Source organism: Lactuca virosa, chromosome 8 (assembly GCF_052849685.1).
Source record: "Lactuca virosa cultivar CGN04683 chromosome 8, Lactuca_virosa_CGN04683_v6, whole genome shotgun sequence".
NCBI classification, from domain to species: domain Eukaryota; kingdom Viridiplantae; phylum Streptophyta; class Magnoliopsida; order Asterales; family Asteraceae; genus Lactuca; species Lactuca virosa.
This window is the reverse complement of record NC_136433.1, coordinates 308,913,095-308,935,552: the sequence shown is the minus strand read 5'-3', so window position 1 is coordinate 308,935,552 and position 22,458 is coordinate 308,913,095.

The window sequence follows — 22,458 nt, the reverse complement described above, 5'->3', positions numbered from 1 at the left end:
TAAGCTATAGCATGCCCCCGCTGCATCAACACTGCCCCCATGCATGTGATCGAAGCATCACAGTAAACCACGAAATCATCTACTCCCTCTGGCAGGGTAAGAATTGGCGCCTCACACAATCGTTGCTTGAGCGTCTCAAAGGCTGTCTGCTGCTCAGGACCCTAGTGAAACACTACCGACTTCTTGGTCAGTCGGGTCAATGGTACTGCTATCTTGGAGAAATCATGGATGATCTCCTGTAGTACCCTGCCAGGCCCAGCAAGCTCTGAATCTCGGATGGAGACCTCGGGACCTCCCACTGCATCACGGCCTCAATCTTGGCCGGATCTACTAAAATACCCTTCTGTTTGACAAGGTTCCCTAGAAACTGCACCTCACGCAACCAGAACTCGCACTTGGAGACCTTTGCGAAAAGTTTCTCCCTCCTCAAGGTCTCAAGCACCTCCCTCAGGTGTTCCTCGTGCTGCTCCTCAGTCTTGCAATAAACCAAGATATCATCAATGAATACTATCACAGACCGATCCAGCATCGGTTTGCACACGCGGTTCATGAGATCCATGAACGCAGCTGGAGCATTGGTGAGCCCAAACGGCATCACCATAAACTCATAATGACCATAGCGGGTCCTAAAAGCGGTCTTCTGCATATCATCATCTCTGACCTGCATCTGGTGATATCCGGACCATAGATCAATCTTCGAAAACCAAGATGCTCCCTGAAGCTGGTCGAACAAATCATCTATCCTCGGGAGTGGGTAACAGTTCTTCACCGTCACCTTATTCAACTCCCGATAATCAATGCACATACGGTGCGACCCGTCCTTCTTCTTCACGAATAGGATCGGGGCTCCCCATGGTGAACTGCTTGGTCTGATAAAACCCTTGTCTAGCAGCTCCTACAGCTGCGTAGAGAACTCCTGCATCTCGGGAGGAGCCAACCGATACGGTGCCTTGGCTATCGGAGCCGCACCAGTAACCAGGTCAATCTAAAACTCAACCTGTCTCTCAGGAGGTATCCCAGGCAAATCCTCCGGGAATACATCCGGGTACTCTCGTACCACCGGTACATCATCAACCGTCGCCTTACCCTTATCCCGGGTATCCATAACATAGGCGACGTACCCCGCGCAACCCTTCTGGAAGTAGCGCCTCGCTCTCGCTGCTGAACAAAGAATCGGTCCGCGCTGTGGCCTCTCGCCCTGAATCACTAACTCTCCCCCACTAGGGGTGGGAACCCTCACCAACTGTAGCTCACAATCAATCACTGCTCCATTGGAACTCAACCAATCCATACCAACTGTAACATTGTTCCCTCGTAGGGGAATAGGAACCAAATCTACTGGGAACTGCTCATCAAATAACCGCAGTGTACATCCTCTATGAACTCTCACGACCCTGACGGTTCTGTCGTCTGCTATTTCCACGTCAAGTGGACAATCCAGCCCCCCGGAGCTCTGCTAAATCGCTTGCTAAGTGCAAGCGATACAAACGATCGGGTAGCCCCCGAATCAAAAAGTACCACAGCTGAAATGTTGTTCACTAGGAACGACCCTATAAGCACATACATAGCATAAGTAATAATCACATAAAATAGTAATAAGGAGATGGAGAAGATACATACCAGTAACCACATCCGGAGTCACTCGTGCCTCCTATGCTGTCAACTGGAAGGCTCTGCTCTTCGCCACTGGCGCCTCGGCCCGGCCCTGACGGTCGTATGTAATCCTCATAGTAGCAGGAACGAGTGCCACCACCTTTCCTGCTGAGGCAAGACTCGAACACTGGAACTTCTTGTGTCCCATCTGATTGTAATGGAAGCAAATTAGATCAGATGTTGTGGTGATGGTAGTGGTGGTAGTTGTACAATCCTTGCTCATGTATCCCGTCCGGCCGCACTTGAAGCAACTAGAACTCCCCGCCTTGCACACCCCATCGTGCAACCTGCCACACTTGCCATAACGACTGTGGCTCTGCTGTCCCCTAGACCTGTGATCAGATACCTTGGGCTTTTTTCTCGAACCCATTGCACCAGTCGCCGCTTCTGGCTTCCTCTTTCTCTCCATCTAAAGATCAATCTCCCTCTCACGAGCCCTAGCAATCATATCCTCCAGCATCCTACAGCTGGAGCGGCTCACAAACTGACGGATATCACTCTACAACATCTCATGATATCAAGCCTTTTTATCTCCTCGTCCGCCACATACTGCGGAACAAGAAGGGCCCTCTCCCTTAACTTGGCGGTAACCTAAGTGAGGGAGAGGCTTTTCGTAAAGTTCTCCGAATGTGAGTTCTAGTTGCGCGAGGTGAAATCTCTTGGGCACCTTGTCAGCCAGAAGGGTATTCTGGGTGATCCGGCCAAGATAGAGGCCGTGATGCAGTGGGAGATTCTGAGGTCTCCATCCGAGATTCGGAGTTTCCTAGGTCTAGCGGGTTATTACCGGAGATTTATTCGAGACTTCTCCGAGATTGAGGTTCCCTTTGACTCGACTGACCAAGAAATCGGTGGCCTTTCGCTGGGGACCTGATCAGCAGGCAGCCTTCGAGACTCTTAGACAGCGGTTGTGCGAGGCACCGATTCTCACCCTGCCAGAGGGTGTAGATGATTTCGTGGTTTACTGTGACGCTTTGATCACGGGCATGGGTGCGGTACTGATACAGTGGAGTCACGTGATAGCAGGTTTTGGGAACCAGGGTAGAGTTTTTGTTAGGACTCAGGTTCAGTGGTGTGTTAGGTCGAGTGTGTGTTCGACCCAGTTTGGAAAGTGTTGTAAGACTACGGGGGTAGCCGTAGCATTCACTAGCAGTCAGATAGTTTGGAAAGTGTTGTAAGACTACGGGGGTAGCCGTAGCATTCACTAGCAGTCAGATAGTTTGGAAAGTGTTGTAAGACTACGGGGGTAGCCGTAGCATTCACTAGCAGTCAGTTAGTATGGAAGGTGTTGTAAGACTATGGGGGTAGCCGTAGCATTCACTAGCAGTCAGTTAGTATGGAAAGTATTGTAAGACTACGGGGGTAGCCATAGCATTCACTACTGGTCAGTTAGAATGGGAAGTGTTGTAAGACTGCGGGTGTAGCCGTAGCATTCGCTAGGTTTGTAGATAGCATGAATGTGTTGTTACGACGCGGAAGGAGCAATAGTACCCACCAATTCGGGTGCAGCAGTGAGGATATGGAAATCCACAGATTGGATTTCGGATTTACCCAAATGGATTAGATCTGGTTAAGCCAGTAATGAGACTGTAGGGTCTTCACTATAGTTATGGGATCAGGAAAGCAATGGACTGCTTCAAGTCGTTTGTGATATAAGGCTACCATTGGTTAGGTAGCAATCACTTTAGTATTGGATTGGATGATGACAGGATTCGACGCATGGACCCGATCGGTTAGATGAGGAGGTTGTTAGAGCCACAGTGACATGATAACTAGTGGCAACTAGTTCTAGAGAAGGAGTTCGTTCAAAAGTCATCTAAGGCGAGTAAGTAAGAGTCCATTGGCTCCGCAGCCGGTTGGAACCCGGTATTTCAGATGACTGATGAATGAATTGGGACCAGGAAGGTCTCGATAGATTTTGGGAAGTAGCTATGTTGCAACATACTGCTTCAGGCAGTTCAGTGTTCAAGCAGTTTCAGCGTTGGACAGGGTTAGCATTTGTGTTTCAGGTTGCGAGTATGGACGGAATAGCTAGATGATTTGGGGAGTGACAAGTCACTCACAGCGGGAGTATCTAAGCCTTGGCCAAGTATTAGTGGTTTGCAGGGATAATTGGGTCTACGACCCTGTTTTATAGTGGGAACCACAGGTTATCAGAAGTTGAGTAGTCAGTTGAGGGATAAACAAACTAGATTCAACGATAAAGATTCAGTATGAGTGGTCTGTCATGGATTCAGACCATCTCGAGACAACAGATTTCGGACAGAATGCATGTGATCTTGCTGTGAGGAATTCGTTCACCTGCGGATTTTAGGGCTTTACGAGGATTGGTCATGGCTACCATGGGATGGCTAGGGTGTGCCCAGGTTGGTGACCCTGCTACTAGAGTGGTTTGGCATATAAGGAATGGTTTTCGAGGACGAAATCTAATTTAAGTGGGGGAGAGTTGTAACACCCTGTTTATTTATTAAATAAATAAACAAATTAATGAAGGAATAGTAGCCCTAAAATTAATAACTATATAGCAAGGTGTGATTTCGAGGAGTTAACTGGCATAATTTAGAAGTTGGGGGTTAAAAGTGTAAGTTACGTATTAGTTTTGTCAGTATTTATGAAGGCAAGGACTAAATGGTAACTTCTGGGACTTCATTTGAAGAGATTTTGGGGCTATGGGGCTGTTTGTTAAATTAGGGATCAGATTTGTGAGTAAATATGGAAGCAAGGGTGTAATTGGTATATATTGAACCTATAATGAAATGAATTTATAAAATCAGGGGCTAAAGGGTAATTTATGGACTTGAAGTGAACAATATTTATGGAGGAGGGACCAAAAGTGACATATGTGTATATAAGTTTGGGAGTGCAGACGGGGTTTAAACTCGTCAACCCATTCTACCCTCCTCGTCGCATGCTTATGAGAAGAAGCCCTAACCCTAGTGTATTCTTCAGCCGCCACCACCTTATCTCCCCCATCCCAGCGCCACCGTTCCCTTCATCGAGCCACCACCGCAACTACTCTTCTACCGGAGACGGCATGCTTGAAGACCGAGACCGCGACTGCTATTGCTGATTCTGAATCGCTGCCTACTCCTTCTTCCGAGTCGATCATCGCTGGGATGCATCACCGCCGCTAACCGCCACCTATTGGCACCGTTGTGCGTTCCACAGCTCCGCCGTCGCCAGTCTCCTCCTCCAATACCGAAGTTCGGTCTGGTGTGTGTCCGTATCTCAGTCCATATCGTTGTGTGTATGCGTGCTCAGACGTTATCGTGATTGTGTGTGTGTTTTTGGCTGCCCGGAGGTTGAAGGGAGCCACCATGGCAGCCAACCATGGTGGCTGCTACCATTTTCTTTTCTATCATCCCCGACCACTACCTGCTACCGCGGGGGTGGCTGTTCTATTAGTGTTTTGCGCATGTGTGTAATATGGTGTAATTATGGGTGTGTAGTGGCGTGATGGAGTAGGAGCGATTCTAGGTCGGAAAATCTATGAAAAACCCCACCACCACCGTGAGGTGGTGGCTGCCACCATCTGCCGCCGTCGGCCGCCACAAGGTGGTTGTGTGTGTGTGTGTGTTTATTTGTTTAGTGTGTGTTATTTTGATATTCAGCATTGTAAATTGTAAATTACAGCTTGGAATAATAAAAGAAATTGAAAACCACCACCTTAGGGTGGTGGTGCCGCCTCCTGCCGCCACCGGCCGTCGTGTCGGGTGACGGTGTGCCTTCTTTGGATTGTGACTCGTTTGGAGTGTTTGGACAAAGGGACTAAAACCCTAATGGGCCTGATAAACCCTAATGGGCCCAATAAAACCCTAAATGACCTCAAAGCCCAAACATGTAACTAATGGGCTTAATGGACCCTAATGGATCTAAGGACTTAGCTAATGGGCCTATTGGGCTAAGATGGGTTGGAAACCCTAATTAGGGTTTGGAAAACCCTAATGCCATGAAACCCTAATTTGGGGAATTAACCGGGACACATGGGAATTATTTAATAACTTGAGATATTAAATAATCATTGGCAAAGATTTATCTAAGCAATATTGGACTTAATGGATTAAGTCCTTAGTGAATTAAGTCCTTAATGGGTTAAGTAAGAAACTTAACCCTAACCATCATGTTATGTGAAACCCCAATTTCACTTGGGCCTTAAGTTGGGCCTTTCGATTGGGCCTTGATGATTGGGTTATTAATGCGCCATCCAAGAACAAGCAAATGGGCTAAAACAATCTAATGGGCCTAGGGTAAGGCCCATGTAAGGGGCTTGGGCACAATTTCGAAAATTGGGCCATAGATGGGCCATAGTTTGGGCCTTAATGATTATATGATGTTGGGCCTTAGAATAAGACCGTGTATAGGCCTGGGCCCAATATGGAAAATTGGGCCATGTGTTGGGCTTTGATTCCTAATTTACTTTGGGCCTATGGATTGGGCCTTGGGCTTGAATAAGCCAAGCTTGGGGTAATGTAGTAATTATCCAAAGAATGTACTTATGGTTATGTAATGGAACCCAATTATTAATTGGGTGTTACTTTTGTGATTGACAGTTCGGGAATCTGTCATCCAGCAGCTGGGGTTGAGTCTGCGGGACTTCAGCAGTGTGGGATTGTGTCTACGGGACTTCAACAGTGTGAGGTGAGTTACCTTCCAGTAGCGGTGAGTCTACATCCACAATGTCGGCCCACTAGTAGGAGTTGTATGATTAGATGATTGTCTTTGTGATATTCATCTAGGTTTGTTACTACCTGATATGTTATGTGCTAGTATGATATGATATTAGCAGTAGGGGAGATAGTCCCCAAGATTTCCGGTCGATAGGGCCGAAGGGGGTAGTCATACCCAGCCATGCTAGATAGAATATGATTATGTGTTACATGTTATGTGGTAGTAGTAGTGGGGTGAAATAGTCCCCAGTATCCGGTCGAGAGGACCGAAGGGGACGCCAGCACCCAGATATGCTAGGCAGTATCCGGTCGAGAGGACCGAAGGGGAGGCTAGCACCCAGATATGCTAGGCAGTATCCGGTCGAGAGGACCGAAGGGGTAGGTCGGGCACCCAGATATGCCTGACAGTATATGTCTGTTATGTGATTGTATGAATGTGGTACGATGGGGGAACTCACTAAGCTTCGTGCTTACGGTTTACAATTTTGGTTTCAGGTACTCGGTTTCAAAGGAAAGGAGCCGGCTCAATCGCAGCGCATCACACTATGGTTTTCCGCACATGAGATCTTTGGGATTACACTCTGATATGGTTTTATGATAATATGTTTTTATTATTGACACTTTGGTTTTGACACGAGATATTAATATAAACGTTTTTATACTGTTGGTTTTATATAATAACTTATTTAAAAATGAAAATTTTGGTCTTGAATTTTGGGATGTTACAAGTTGGTATCAGAGCCTTGGTTTGAGGGATTCGAACATACTCTCGGGTGTGTCTGAACTCAAACTAAGGGCTTGGTATGAAAATTTTCAAAAGTAAAACCATTTTATAAAAAGGAGTTTGAAAAGAATCTGAAAAGAGAAAAGAACTTTGAGAAGAACAAAGTGTATGATGCGTGCAATCAGCCAAGCTCAAGTAAGTTTTCCCCAAGATACCCATACATGTTATGTTATGGCATGATATGATATGATTATGAGAATTGCATGCTAGATTAGGGCTAAGGATCTAGGAGGATGCCTTATATGCCTATTGTATGTGCTTGTAGATTTGCATGTTAGTACTGATCAGTCAGTAATAGGATAGCCTGTTTAGGTTATGCCAGATTGTATGAGCCTTTGAATTGCATGTACAGATTCCTGATTAGAGGATAGAATGATTTGATTGGAATATGATGTTTAGATTTTCCATTGTCTGAATGTTGTTTGCTTTGTGCTTTGTGGGACTCTTAGTGATGTGAGTTAGCTACTAAGTGAATATGCTAAGTCACATGGGACACAGGCCGAATAATCTCAGAGTGATGGACTTGACCCTATTGCGCATCTCTTCTCTGAGTCCAACCGTTCTAGGGATGGGTCTTTTACTCGAAGGATTATCTGATCTCTGTTGTATGTGACTATATTCATGAGGTAGCTAGTTGACATTAGTGGGAAGTCTTTCAGCAGCTGAGGACTGGGTGAGTACGGGAACCTAGGAAAGCCTAGGATATGTTTATGTGGGCTAGTAGTGAGGCTCAGTGAGATTTGGGTGTACCAGCTTGAGGAAGTGACTTGGAGGATTCGGGAGGATAGCTGAGGAAAGTATGGATAGGTGTGGAAGGTAGTATTGGGCCCGTACTACTGAAAGCACATGATCCATACTCGAATCAGTGAGAGTCTTGGAGAATCTGAGAAGCTTCAGGGAGGAGTTAGTGACCCGGTTTGGGGACAGAGGATGTTCCAGTTGTTGCAGCTTAGCCATTGGCAAGGGAGCTAGTGAGCGTGACAGGGTGTCAGACCCTGAAGGATATGATTTCCAAGAGTTGTAGATGTGAGACCGATTTGGAGCACCCTGGAAAGAGAGGGTTGGGCCAGGTGCGTATAGTAGAGGGTCCCGGGAAGAGACCCATGACTTCTGATCATCGGGTGAAAGGCCAGCAGGGCCGGAGTCAGTGCAACGGGTACGAGAAAGTACACGAGGGATTTTGTCACTCCCAGGGTTTAGGCTGCTACAGGTGTGGCAGGGTTGATCATGACAGTTGAGGGTGATAAGTATTCATCTAGATGTTGCGGGTATGTCGTCTTCTACTGCTGGTAGATGGATGTTGGGAATACGTATCACCTTGGAATTGTTACTGAGTTTGAATAAGTCAGATCTCGGGTCGGTTTTCTGCTAGTGTTTGGGCTATCAATGATCATATATGCCATCCTGCATGCCGAAAGGTCCTTGATGAACCTACGGAGGGACGCATCTTGCAGAGTGGGTTCTGCACGTACCGTTATCATTTCAGATCTTTGTCGGGATCTATGCAGGAGTATTATTTAGAGGATACTCGGTCAGGGTTGGAGTGATAGTTCTCGAGTGAAGTCAGCGTTCAGGGGTTCGATCATTGGTCAGGTATGGTCGTTAATTGTCTATGGATGAACTTTGGAGTTCAAGGCACTACCGTTGCTAGGACAGAGCAGGTGACATGAAAAGGGTAGTGTCAATCGCGGGTGTTAGATGCATAAGTGGTTGGTCATCGCATGATCAAGAGAATTGTATTTTCGCATGGGCTATGTTCGGTTAGAGTTCAGTGGTACTATTGGAAATGGGAACGAGGATTCGTCAGCCAGAGTGAAGATTGAGACCTTCAATTGACAGCAGGGGAGATGGATTGAGGTGTCAGATTGGACCATATTTCGAGAGTACCCTTCACGATTTCAGAGGATGGGCGATCTTAAGGTTTGATTGGTGATGGATCGCTAGCACTGGTTAGTACAGGTTATCGTCAGTGGACTATTAGGAAGTAAGAAGGATTGGGAATCCTTCAATTCTCGCGTACAGTGAAGACTTAGTCGAATCTAAGTGGGGGAGAGGCTTTTCGTAAAGTTCTCTGAATGTGAGTTTTGGTTGCGCGAGGTGAAATCTCTTGGGCACCTTGTCCACCAGAAGGGTATTCTGGGCGATCCAGCCAAGATAGAGGTCGTGATGCAGTGGGAGATTCCGAGGTCTCCATCTGAGATTCGGAGTTTCCTGGGTCTAGCGGGTTATTACCGGAGATTTATTCGAGACTTCTCCAAGATTGAGGTTCCCTTTGACTCGAATGACCAAGAAATCGGTGGCCTTTCGTTGGGGACCTGATCAGCAGGCAGCCTTCGAGACTCTCAGACAGCGGTTGTGCGAGGCACCGATTCTCACCCTGCCAGAGGGTGTAGATGATTTTGTGGTTTACTGTGACGCTTTGATCACGGGCATCGGTGCGGTACTGATACAGTGGAGTCACGTGATAGCAGGTTTCGGGAACCAGGGTAGAGTTTTGGTTAGGACTCAGGTTCAGTGGTGTGTTAGGTCGAGTGCGTGCTGGACCCAGTTTGGAAAGTGTTGTAAGACTACGGGGGTAGCCGTAGCATTCACTAGCAGTCAGATAGTTTGGAAAGTGTTGTAAGACTACGGGGGTAGCCGTAGCATTCACTAGTAGTCAGATAGTTTGGAAAGTGTTGTAAGACTACGGGGGTAGCCGTAGCATTCACTAGCAGTCAGTTAGTATGGAAAGTGTTGTAAGACTATGGGGGTAGCCGTAGCATTCACTAGCAGTCAGTTAGTATGGAAAGTGTTGTAAGACTACGGGGGTAGCCGTAGCATTCACTAGTGGTCAGTTAGAATGGGAAGTGTTGTAAGACTACGAGTGTAGCTGTAGCATTCGCTAGGTTGGTAGATAGCATGAGTGTGTTGTTACGACGCGGAAGGAGCAATAGTACCCACCAATGCGGGTGCAGCAGTGAGGATATGGAAATCAACAGATTGGATTTCGGATTTACCCAAATGGATTAGATCTGGTTAAGCCAATAATGAGACTGTAGGGTCGTCACTATAGTTATGGAATCAGGAAAGCAATGGACTGCTTCAAGTCGTTTGTTATATAAGGCTACCATTGGTTAGGTAGCAATCACTTTAGTATTGGATTGGATGATGACAGGATTCGATGCATGGACCCGATCGGTTAGATCAGGAGGTTGTTAGAGCCACAGTGACATGATAACTAGTGGCAACTAGTTCTAGAGAAGGATTTCGTTCAAAAGTCGTCTAAGGCGAGTAAGTAGGAGTCCATTGGCTCCGCAGCCGGTTGGAACCCGGTATTTCAGATGACTGATGAATGAATTGGGACCAGGAAGGTCTCGATAGATTTTGGGAAGTAGCTATGTAGCAACATACTGCTTCAGGCAGTTTAGTGTTCAAGTAGTTTCAGCGTTGGACAGGGTTAGCATTTGTGTTTCAGGTTGCGAGTATGGACGGAATAGCTAGATGATTTGGGGAGTGACAAGTCACTCACAGCGGGAGTATCTAAGCCTTGGCCAAGTATTAGTGGTTTGCAGGGATAATTGGGTCTACGACCCTGTTTTATAGTGGGAACCACAGGTTATCAGAAGTTGAGTAGTCAGTTGAGGGATAAACAAACTAGATTCAACGATAAAGATTCAGTATGAGTGGTCTGTCAGGGATTCAGACCATCTCGAGACAACATATTTCGGACAGAATGCATGTGATCTTGCTGTGAGGAATTCGTTCACCTGCGGATTTTAGGGATTTACGAGGATTGGTCATGGCTACCCTGGGATGGCTAGGGTGTGCCCAGGTTGGTGACCCTGCTACTAGAGTGGTTTGGCATGTAAGGAATGGTAAAGAATGATTTCGAGGACGAAATCTTATTTAAGTGGGGGAGAGTTGTAACACCCTGTTTATTTATTAAATAAATAAACAAATTAATGAAGGAAAAGTAGCCCTAAAATTAATAACTATATAGCAAGGTGTGATTTCGAGGAGTTAACTGGCATAATTTAGAAGTTGGGGGTTAAAAGTGTAAGTTACGTATTAGTTTTTTCAGTATTTATGAAGGCAAGGACTAAATGGTAACTTCTGGGACTTCATTTGAAGAGATTTTGGGGCTATGGGGTTGTTTGTTAAATTAGGGGTCAGATTTGTGAGTAAATATGGAAGCAAGGGTGTAATTGGTATATATTGAACCTATAATGAAATGAATTTATGAAATCAGGGGCTAAAGGGTAATTTATGGACTTGAAGTGAACAATATTTATGGAGGAGGGACCAAAAGTGACATATGTATATATAAGTTTGGGAGTGGAGACGGGGTTTAAACCCGTCAACCCATTCTACCCTCCTTGTCGCATGCTTATGAGAAGAAGCCCTAACCCTAGTGTATTCTTCAGCCGCCACCACCTTATCTCCCGCATCCCAGCGCCACCGTTCCCTTCATCGAGCCACCACCGCAACTACTCTTCTACCGGAGACGGCATGCTTGAAGACCGAGACCGCGACTGCTATTGCTGATTCTGAATCGCTGCCCACTCCTTCTTCCGAGTCGATCATCGCTAGGATGCGTCACCGCCGCTAACCGCCACTTGTGGCGCCGTTGTGCATTCCACAGCTCCGCCGTCGCCAGTCTCCTCCTCCAATACCGAAGTTCGGTCTGGTGTGTGTCCGTATCTCAGTCCATATCGTTGTGTGTATGCGTGCTCAGACGTTATCGTGATTGTGTGTGTGTTTTCAGCTGCCCGGAGGTTGAAGGGAGCCACCATGGCAGCCAACCATGGTGGCTGCTACCATTGTCTTTTCTATCGTCCCCGACCACCACCTGCCACCGCGGGGGTGGCTGTTCTATGAATGTTTTTCGCATGTGTGTAATATGGTGTAATTATGCGTGTGTAATGGCGTGATGTTGTAGGAGCGATTCTAGGTCGAAAAATCTATGAAAAACCCCACCACCACCGTGAGGTGGTTGCTGCCACCATCTGCCGTCATCGGCCACCACAAGGTGGCTGTGTGTGTGTGTTTATTTGTTTAGTGTGTGTTATTTTGATATTCAGCATTGTAACTTGTAAATTACAGCTTGGAATAATAAAATAAATTGAAAACCACCACCTTAGGGTGGTGGCTGCCGCCTCCTGCCGCCACCGGTCGCCGTGTCGAGTGACGGTGTGCCTTGTTTGGATTGTGACTCGTTTGGAGTGTTTGGACAAAGGGACTAAAACCCTAATGGGCCTGATAAACCCTAATGGGCCCAATAAAGCCCTAAATGACCTAAAAGCCCAAACATGTAACTAATGGGCTTAATGGACCCTAATGGATCTAAGGACTTAGCTAAAGGGCCTATTGGGCTAAGATGGGTTGGAAACCCTAATTTGGGTTTGGAAAACCCTAATGCCCTGAAACCCTAATTTGGGGAATTAACCGGGACACACGGGAATTATTTAATAACTTGGGATATTAAATAATAATCATTGGCAAAGATTTATCTAAGCAATATCGGACTTAATGGATTAAGTCCTTAGTGGATTATGTCCTTAATGGGTTAAGTAGGAAACTTAACCCTAACCATCATGTTATGTGAAACCCTAATTTCACTTGGGCCTTAAGTTGGGCCTTTCTATTGGGCCTTGATGATTGGGTTATTAATGCGCCATCCAAGAACAAGCAAATGGGCTAAAATAATCTAATGGGCCTAGGCTAAGGCCCATGTAAGGGGCTTGGGCCCAATTTGGAAAATTGGGCCATAGATGGGCCATAGTTTGGGCCTTAATAATTATATGATGTTGGGTCTTAGAATAAGACCGTGTATAGGCCTGGGCCAAATTTGGAAAATTGGGCCATGTGTTGGGCTTTGATTCCTAATTGACTTTGGTCCTATGGATTGGGCCTTGGGCTTGAATAAGCCAAGCTTGGGGTAATGTAGTAATTATCCAAAGAATGTACTTATGGTTATGTAATGGAACCCAATTATTAATTGGGTGTTACTTTTGTGATTGACAGTTCGGGAATCTGTCATCCAGCAACTGGGGTTGAGTCTGCGGGACTTCAGCAGTGTGGGATTGTGTCTACGGGACTTCAGCAGTGTGAGGTGAGTTACCTTCCAGTAGCGGTGGGTCTACGGCCACAATGCCAGCCCACTAGTAAGAGTTGTATGATTAGATGATTGTCTTTGTGATATTCATCTAGGTTTGCTACTACCTGATATGTTATGTGCTAGTATGATATGATGTTAGCAGTAGGGGAGATAGTCCCCAAGATTTTCGGTCGATAGGGCCGAAGGGGGTAGTCATACCTAGTCATGCTAGATAGAATATGATTATGTGTTACATGTTATATGGTAGTAGTAGTGGGGTGAAATAGTCCCCAGTATCCGGTTGAGAGGACCGAAGGGGAGGCCAGCACCCATATATGCTAGGCAGTATCCGATCGAGAGGACCGAAGGGGAGGCCAGCACCCAGATATGCTAGGCAGTATCCGGTCGAGAGGACCGAAGGGGAGGCCAGCACCCAGATATGCTAGGCAGTATCCGGTCAAGAGGACCGAAGGGGAGGCCAGCACCCATATATGCTAGGCAGTATCCGGTCGAGAGGACCAAAGGGGAGGCTAGCACCCAGATATGCTAGGTAGTATCCGGTCGAGAGAACCGAAGGAGAGGCTAGCACCCAGATATGCTAGGCAGTATCCGGTCGAGAGGACCGAAGGGGTAGGTCGGGCACCCAGATATGCCTGACAGTATATGTATGTTATGTGATTGTATGAATGTGGTACGATGGGGGAACTCACTAAGCTTCGTGCTTACGGTTTACAGTTTTGGTTTCAGGTACTCGGTTTCAAAGGAAAGGAGCCGACTTGATCGCAGCGCATCACACTATGGTTTTCCGCACATGAGATCTTTGGGATTACACTCTGATATGGTTTTATGATAATATGTTTTGATTATTGACACTTTGGTTTTGACACGAGATATTAATACGAACGTTTTTATACTGTTGGTTTTATATAATAACTTATTTAAAAATGAAACTTTTGGTCTTGAATTTTGGGATATTACATACTGCCTAAATGTTATAAAGTTAGGAGTAATGTTTAAAAGCATAGTCTAGTAACTTAGGGTTTTAGACATGAAAATGTTTTTGTTGTTAGAGCTATAGGAAGCCGTCAAAGTCTACATGAGTAATTGTATTCATCAACTAAGATTGGGGATCTTAGCGAGTGATGAACTATCCTTTTACTTGTTATTGTTCCGGCGTCGATGAAGCGTACGGTGTTGTTTCTCTTGGTAAATCATGAGGGTGTTTGTTTTTCATGTTAAATCATGAGTGTGTTTTATCAGAGGTATTATGTCATAGCAGTGGTTACACGCTCATGGTAGCAAATTGTTAGAAACATTATACTTTGTCGTATACAAGTATTAATGTTAAGTAGAAGTTTCCCCCTACTTATACCTTAGGTTTAAGGAATGTTTAGGTATAACACTTAATTGATAAGTAAATTATTATACCTAATATACATACTAAATGTTGGAGAGTCAAAATGATACTTTCAAAAACTATACTGTTGAACGTGGAAAAATGTATTATTTTATGGAGTCAAAACCTGTGGACTCACCAACTTTATGTTGACGTATTTTAAAATGCATGTGTTTTCAGGAACTTGAAAATCTAGCATGTATTCGAACAGAAGAAGTTTTACTATTATCTTTTTGTTCATCAAGTAGTATGCCATAGTCGGATATTATGTAATGGGTATTAGAAAAACAGTTATGTAACTTTCAATTATCAATAAAGGTATGTATTTTCTTAGTACTGTTCAATGTATGTTATATAACTGTGATATGAAGAATGACGTTACACTACCCGGTGTTTCCGTCGAAGGCTGGGGGTGTGACAGAAATTGGTATCAGAGCTATTAACTATAGTGAACTAGTACTTTCTTAGGAAAGCACGTCTATAGTTTTGGGCTTACTCTATTAGGTTTAGGTATATCCCTTAGACTACAATAAAAAGTATTATTAATTATTCTACTGAAGGACTACTTACGGGAGCAGTGACAAGGATAGACATGTCGATTTGGGTTGTTGGATTCCAGAACGGCTATATGCTAAAATGATCCTGCCCTTTCGACTGTCATGACTGGCCGGAGCCTTATCAGATAGACCTGAAGTAACAAACAATAGTTAAAGCGTGAATACAATAAATAAGAATATAGAGTCATATATAAAGACTCAGACCCGCGATGAGAATACACCTTAATACCCGAAATGTTTTTGATCTCAAGGATTTAGATCAAATATTCCAACTAAAGTTTATATGTGCGTATATCCTATCACAATTAGGTGTAGGTGCGCAACTACATTTTATTATGATCAGATCATATGAACTATTTAATTTGGGAGTAATATTTCATAGACTAAAACTCTTGGTGATCCAAAACGTATAGGAATTCGACATGGCACATTCATGAGAATGGATAATCATCGAGGATACGGATGAAGATGATGAAGTTTCATTCCCCATGATGGTAGGCGATCCTTACTACCCTATAAATCCAACCACCTTTCATCCAATACCTTCTGACGATGGAGCACCTTTACCCTCCAACGAATGGGAAGAGAGTGAACCAATGGAAGAAAGCGAATCAATGAGGACACGGATTCGGTGGCATCATCTTTACCACCACTGAACACTCTTTACCGTAAAGTTCCAGGAGGAGTAAAAATGAAACGCACGGCACGTAAATCCATACCGATATGGCAAAAGATTAAGAAAAATCAGAAGGCGACATCTTCAGGAAGTCATAGAGTTCAAGATGAACCTGCACGGATCGCACAAACCGTTGATAGGTGGGTGGCGGAAGAAAGAGTTGCTAAAATGTATGAGACTGGTCAATCATCTCGACCACATCTCCCACATTCTTATGAAGATAACACTTTATCTCAATTGTTTGAGAAGAGTGTGAAAATTGAAGATAAGATGGAAATTGTAGAAGGAAGAGCTACTCATCTCCCCGGAAGAGTAAGAAGGCTAGAAGGACAAAGGACGCGAGATCAGGAATCGGTGATGGATGTCCATCATCGTATAAATTTCGCTTATAACGACATGATCATTCACGATGCAAGGATTGCAGAGTTAGAGCTCTACAATCAAACCTCAAGAAATAAAGAACGCACGGGAAGTCTTGAGCAGAGAACTCAAGCCCTTGAAGAGCAAGTGGTTAATGTCACTGACGTGCTAGGTCATCATTTAGGTTTTTGGTAGATAAGCTACAACTAGTGGTTATGTAAATAGGGAAATCAGTCTAGTTAAAGCGAAAAAAAAGGGAAAGTTTATAGCAAGGATGTAGAGTGGTTAATGTCACTGACGTGCTAGGTCATCATTTAGGTTTTTGGTAGATAAGCTACAACTAGTGGTTAAGTAAATAGGGAAATCAGACTAGTTAAAGCCAAAAAAAAGGGAAAGTTTATAGCAAGGATGTAGAAAACCTTGAAATTTTTGTAATGTTTATAGAAACTTTTCTCTTATAAACCTAAATAAACTGATGTAACCGCTGGTAATAATATGAAACATATATTACAGTAATCATTGTGTTATCCATTATGTTTTACACTTTGAAGAATAATTAGAGTATTTAGTACTCGTGTATTAAATGATCAACAAAACTCATAAAATTCTTATTATTTATAATAGGAACTAAAAAAATGCCTAGAAGGAGTAGTGCTCGGCTAAACCCTAACCGACCATCAGCACCACAACAACAACCACAAACCCCCCAATAGGTACAGCACAACTGGAAGAAATCATAGCTCAAAGCATTGATGCGGCTCTATCTAATGTCACAAGAGATGGAGTTAGAAATGAAGGCCATGTAGGGACCGCTAGAACATGTACCTACAAAGATTTTATGAATTGCAGGCCAAAAAGCTTTCATGGAAGTGAAGGAGTTGTTAATTTGACTAGGTGGATAGAAAAGACAGAGTTCGTATTTCAAATATGCTTCTGTCCAGATGATTGTAAAGTACGATTTGCAGCATGTACTTTCGCTGATGCAGCACTCACATGGTGGAACAACTATGTGAATACAATGGGAATTGATACTGCAAATTCCATGAAATGGGAGGAGCTAAAAATGATGCTAGTAGAAGAGTATTGTCTTAGGGAGGAGATACAGAAACTGGAACAAGAATTGTGGACCCTAACCATGAAGGGTCCAAAGATAAAAGCTTATACCGCTAAATTTAATGATATTGATGTAATGTGTTCAACACTTGTAACCCCCGAATATAAGAAAATTGAGTGATATATCTGGGGTTTAGCATCGCAAATTAAAGGCATGGTGATCGCATAAAAGCCTACGACCTATGACAGCACCAAAAGAATAGCTCATCAGCTAACCCTCACAGAGATCCAAGGAACAGAAGTGGTCTCAAAGGCTGAGTCTCCCAAATATGGGACAAACAAGCGCAAGTTTAATAGGAAGAATCCCAAACAATCATCTGAGAAAAGACAAGAAGTGGCAACCAATTATGTAGCCACGACAGCAGTACCTATGCAACCAAAATCTTCATGGTGCAATCAGTGCAACCGTCATCATCCAGGTGACTGTTTTGTTTGCACGAAGTGCAAGAAAAAGGGGCATACTGCTAGTTACTGCAGGAGCACGACCCCTGTAATAGTAAATTAGGGAACAAATACTGGAGCAGGCCATGGTGAAGTAAGAAAGTGTTATGAGTGTGGAGAGGTTGGACATATCAAGAAAGAATGTCCAAAGTTAAGGAGTCAAGGAGGCATAGGGCGTGGCAGGGCGTTCGTGATAGGAAGCAGAGAAGGTATCCAGGACCCTTCGGTTGTATCTGGTACGTTTCTCATAGATAATTTATATGCTACTATACTCTTCGACTCTGGAGCAAATCGAAGTTTTATAACTCCGACATTTAGAAAATTGTTAAGTCATGAGTCTAGTAAATTAAAAGAAATCTATGAAGTAGAAATCGCTAATGGTCAAACCGAGAGAACACATGAAATCCTAGAAAACTGTCTGTTAACTCTTAATAAGTACCTTTTTCACGTCAACCTCATGCCAATGCCTATCGGTAGTTTTGATGTCATAATTGGCATGGATTGGTTATCTTCACACCGCGTCGAAATTCTATGTCATGAGAAAGCCATACGACTACCCTTACCAAATGGCGAAGCCCTGTTTATCTATGGTGATAAATATGGGAAGCACCTCAAATTCATCTCTTGTACTAAGACCCAGAAATATCTACATAAGAAATGTAGCGCATTCTTAGCCTACATTGTAGATAGGAAGAGAAAGACAAAAGAAATCAAGGACATACCACAAGTATGTGATTTCCCTGACGTGTTTCCTGAAGATCTACCTGGAATACCTCCCGTCCGACAAGTCGAGTTTCGAATCGACTTAATTCCAGGAGCAGCACCAGTAGCGAAATCTCCTTATCGGTTGGCTCCATCCGAAATGCAAGAATTATCTAGCCAACTACAAAAACTTCTTGACAAAGGCTTTATCCGACCAAGTTTTTCACCTTGGGGAGCACCAATCTTGTTTGTCAAGAAGAAGGACGGATCCTTTCGAATGTGTATTGATTATCGGGAGCTGAACAAGCTAACGATCAATAATCGTTATCCGCTTCCAAGAATTGATGATCTATTCGATCAACTACAAGGATCCAGTTACTAATCAAAGATAGATCTTAGATCAGGATACCATCAACTTAGAGTACAAGAAGACGACATTCCAAAGACAATATTGAGAACTCGTTATGGTCATTATGAGTTCTTAGTTATGTCTTTTGGATTGACCAATGCCCCAGCAGTGTTTATGGATCTCATGAATCGTGTTTGCAAACCATACTTGGATAAATTCATGATCGTATTTATCGATGATATATTGATATATTCACGAACCAAGGAAGAACATGGTCGACACCTGCAAATAATCTTGGAACTACTAAGAAAAGAAAAGTTGTACGCTAAATTCTCCAAATGTGAGTTTTGGATTAGATTAGGTCATGTAGTTAGAAACGAAGGGATTCATGTTGACCCATCCAAAGTTGAAGCAATCAAGAATTTGGAAGCACCAAAAACGCCAACAGAGGTGCGTCAATTCCTAGGACTTGCTGGCTATTACCGCAGATTCATAGAGAATTTCTCCAAAATAGCCAAGCCGCTTACAACACTAACCCAGAAGGATACGAAGTTCAACTGGGAAGACAAACAAGAAGCTACTTTTCAAAAACTGAAGCAAATGTTGTTTAGTGCACCAATCCTAACCCTTTCAGATGGAACAGAAGATTTCGTTATATACTGTGACGCATCAAATCAAGGATTGGGATGTGTGTTGATGCAAAGAGGAAAAGTTATCGCCTATGCATCACGACAACTTCAGGTGCATGAGAATAATTACACTACCCATGATCTTGAATTGGGAGCTGTAATTTTTGCACTAAAAATTTGGAGACATTATTTATACGGTACTAAGTGTACTATTTTTACCGACCACAAGAGTCTCCAGCACATCTTCAACCAAAAAGATCTTAATATGAGACAATGAAGATGGGTCGAATTGTTGAATGATTACGTTATCATCCCGGAAAGGCAAATGTGGTAGCAGATGCCTTGAGCCAGAAAGAATATAGTAAAACCCGACGGGTACGAGCATTAACTATAACTATCCATTCTAACTTTACCTCACAAATTAGAGAAGCTCAACTTGAGGCTCTAAAAGAAGAAAACATCAAGAACGAAGCTTTGCGAGGAATGGAAGAGCAACTTATACAAAGAGATGACGGAACGCGACACTTTATGAACCGAATTTGGACGCCTAAGTTCGGTGGAGTCAGGGACTTGGTCTTAGAAGAAGCCCAAAAGTCCAGATATTCCGTACATCCAGACTCTGACAAAATGTACTTAGATTTAAAGGTACATTATTGGTGGCCAAACATGAAGGCAGAAATTGCTACTTATGTGAGCAAATGTTTGACTTGTTCTAGAGTAAAGGCAGAACATCAAAAGCCTTCAGGTTTACTTCAACAACCAGAAATACCTGAATGGAAATGGGAGCAGATATAAATGGACTTCATCACTAAGTTACCTAAAACTCCTAGTGGGTTCGACACTATTTGGGTAATAGTCGATAGGTTGACTAAGTCCACCCATTTCTTACCAATTAAGGAGAACGACAAGATGGAGAAGCTGACTAGAGTTTATCTTAAGGAAATTGTCAGATTGCATGGAGTTCCAAATTCTATTATTTCTAACCGAGATAGTAGATTCACTTCACGATTTTGGCAATCTCTACAAAAATCCTTAGGAACACGTCTAGATATGAGTACAGCTTACCATCCACAGACTGATGGTCAGAGTGAGAGAACCATTCAGACTTTAGAAGATATGCTCCGAGCCTGTGTAATAGACTTTGGAAATGCATGGGATACTCATTTACCAAACAATAGTCATCACACCAGCATCAAGGCTGCACCGTTTGAGGCTCTTTATGGACGAAAATGTCGTTCCCCAGTATGTTGGGCAGAAATTGGAGATACACAGATGGCCAGAGAACGTACAGGCGACACCTTACGTACTGGACCAGAAATAATCCACTAGACAACTGAAAAGATCCTGCAAATTAAGGATCGATTAAATGTTGCACGTGATCGTCAAAAGAGCTATGCTGACGTAAGACATAAGCCTTTAGAATTCCAAGTTGGAGATAAAGTAATGTTGAAGGTCTCTCCTTGGAAAGGCGTAATTCGATTCGGGAAACGAGGCAAACTAAACCCACGGTATAAAGGACCTTTTGAAATTCTAGCAAGAATTGGTTCTGTCGCATACCAACTCAAGTTGCCTCAAGAGCTAAGTAATGTGCTCGATGTTTTTCACATATCAAATCTTAAAAGATGTCTTTCCGATGACACTCTTGTTATACCTCTCGAAGAGATACAAGTCAATACGAAACTCAACTTTGTAGAAGAACCTGTTGAGATCATGGATCGAGAAGTCAAACGATTAAAGCAAAGTCGTATTCCCATAGTGAAAGTTCGATGGAACTCTTTACGAGGACCTGAATTTACTTGGGAACGTGAAGATCAAGTGAAAGAAAAATACCCCCAACTGTTTGACGAAACCCCATCCATAAGATAAATTTCGGGACGAAATTATTCTAACGGGGGGAGAATGTAACACTAGTCAAAATAGGTCAATAGACAATCACATGTGATTATGCCAATCATGTAATGTGATTATGTTAACCTAGTAATGTGCTATGTAGTTCATGATAAATTCTAATACAAATATGAACTTTCTTTATGATACAACTCAAAGTATACGTCGATACGATTCCAAAAATATAGAGAATGTCTGAATCTGACTTCGCATGAAGAAGTTATGATAAACCGAACACTATAAATCTCTATAATAAGAGGAATTTAAAATAGACTTACAATTATCTATTGGAGTCTAAACGAGAGTTGTAGTACTTGTAAATACCTACGCGTGCATATAAAGAACGTCAAAAACGGAGTTCGTATGTGAAAGTTACGACCTTCCAAAGATTCAGCTGTCAGAAACCCTAATCTGACTGAGTTCACGGCGTGAGCACAAAACTCACGACGTGAGGAGTCAGTTATCCACATCTCGGAATCTAGAAGGTGTGATGAGGCTGCGAGGGGATAAGATCTGAACTCACGACGTGAACAAGGATATCTCACGACGTGAGGAGTCACATGGCCACCTTCCGAAGCTAGGGACGCAAATGGCAAGTCTACGGGATAAGCATGCATGACTCACGACGTGAGCCTTATAAAACTCACGACGTGAGGTTCTAAAATCCTTACTATAAATATCAGGTCCGACTTCAGCGATCCTTACACCTAAACTTCTTTCTCCTCTCTCCCTTGTTGAGGCCATCTTGCATCCCGAGCCCCGACGACCTTGTACGCTGACCGTTTCTACTTAGATTATATAAAATCACGCTACTAGGGTGAGTTTCACGGCCCCACTTTCTAATATTTCTGGGGAAATCGCATGCTAAATATTATATACACGTTATTATTATGTCTATATGATAGTATATAGTTATAATAGCCGGGGTATAGTTGTTCTAAATATAATATTTTGAATATATACAACTATTATCAACTTGTCAACATGTTATTTTACTAATGTAGATCTTGAGTTATACTTAGGATTCTATATATATATGTTGTGTGCGATATAGTTCCGAAGTTATATTTGGAAGTTCTATATGTTAAGTTATAAAGTATGTTGCTATTATTGGTTTTATGTCAAGATAAAACTTGGTATGTTATATATTGTTATTGATAGTTTTATGTCA